Here is a 932-nt window from a genome sequence, read left to right as displayed (position 1 = left end):
TTTCAAGACCGTCTTAAGTAATGTCTTAAGATGCGAATACAGCTCTGTGATTGGTTCATGACATCTTAAGACAGTACTTAAGATGATCTTAAATATAAGATCGGACTATGAATACCCTAGTATCAGTTGAAGAAATAGCGCAGCAACCAAGATGATAGACTAGGAACTTAGAAGTATTTGAGTTCTCAAGTTCGCGTCCGACTAGTACTGAGTAAATTTTTAGATGTGAAAATAGTGAGAAATGAAATAAAAGAGCTAAATTTCATTTAAAATCAATATAAATTGACTAAGCTGAATATAAATAATATTTTTTTATCAAAAATTTCTTATTAAAAATATTTAAAGGTACTAGGCATATTATATTAACTTTAATATAACGTTCCGTATAAGGTTTTTGTAATGTTAATGGAATGAGCATGGACGAACATTTTCATGTTATTAGAAGTGACAGGTTTATTAACTTCCGTGTAATGTTATCATCTTACAATTTAAGGTTGTTGTAACCTCATGGCAATATTAATGTGCTGTGAGGGTAGTGTTGCGATAATCGTGCGATTTATTATTAGTTATTACTATTTATTGGACTATTTTTCTTATAAAAAACACCACAGAAGGTTCAAACCGAGGATCGAAATGTGTATAAATTGTGTCCGAACTTATGCATTAATATAATTGATTTTATACAGTAAATATTGTTGCTAATTGTAACTCTAATTATATCACCAGCGTTGGCTCTTATTTGCCTTTATTATATTAATTAAATTTATATTGCACAAAGAACAAACTGTAAAATCACATCACAATTGCCTTTTTCAAAAATTTCGACTGTTTGAGATCATAATTTTCTTTGCGTTTTCTAAAAGTTTCATTTCTAACAGTCATCTAGCATATACACGCAAATATAATTTTAGCTAAAATTAGCTAAAATTATC

Source organism: Odontomachus brunneus, unplaced genomic scaffold (assembly GCF_010583005.1).
Source record: "Odontomachus brunneus isolate Ranch 3 - 2012 unplaced genomic scaffold, Obru_v1 Obru_scaffold_079, whole genome shotgun sequence".
In the NCBI taxonomy this organism is placed as follows: Eukaryota; Metazoa; Arthropoda; class Insecta; order Hymenoptera; family Formicidae; genus Odontomachus; species Odontomachus brunneus.
Note: the sequence above shows the minus strand (reverse complement) of the source record.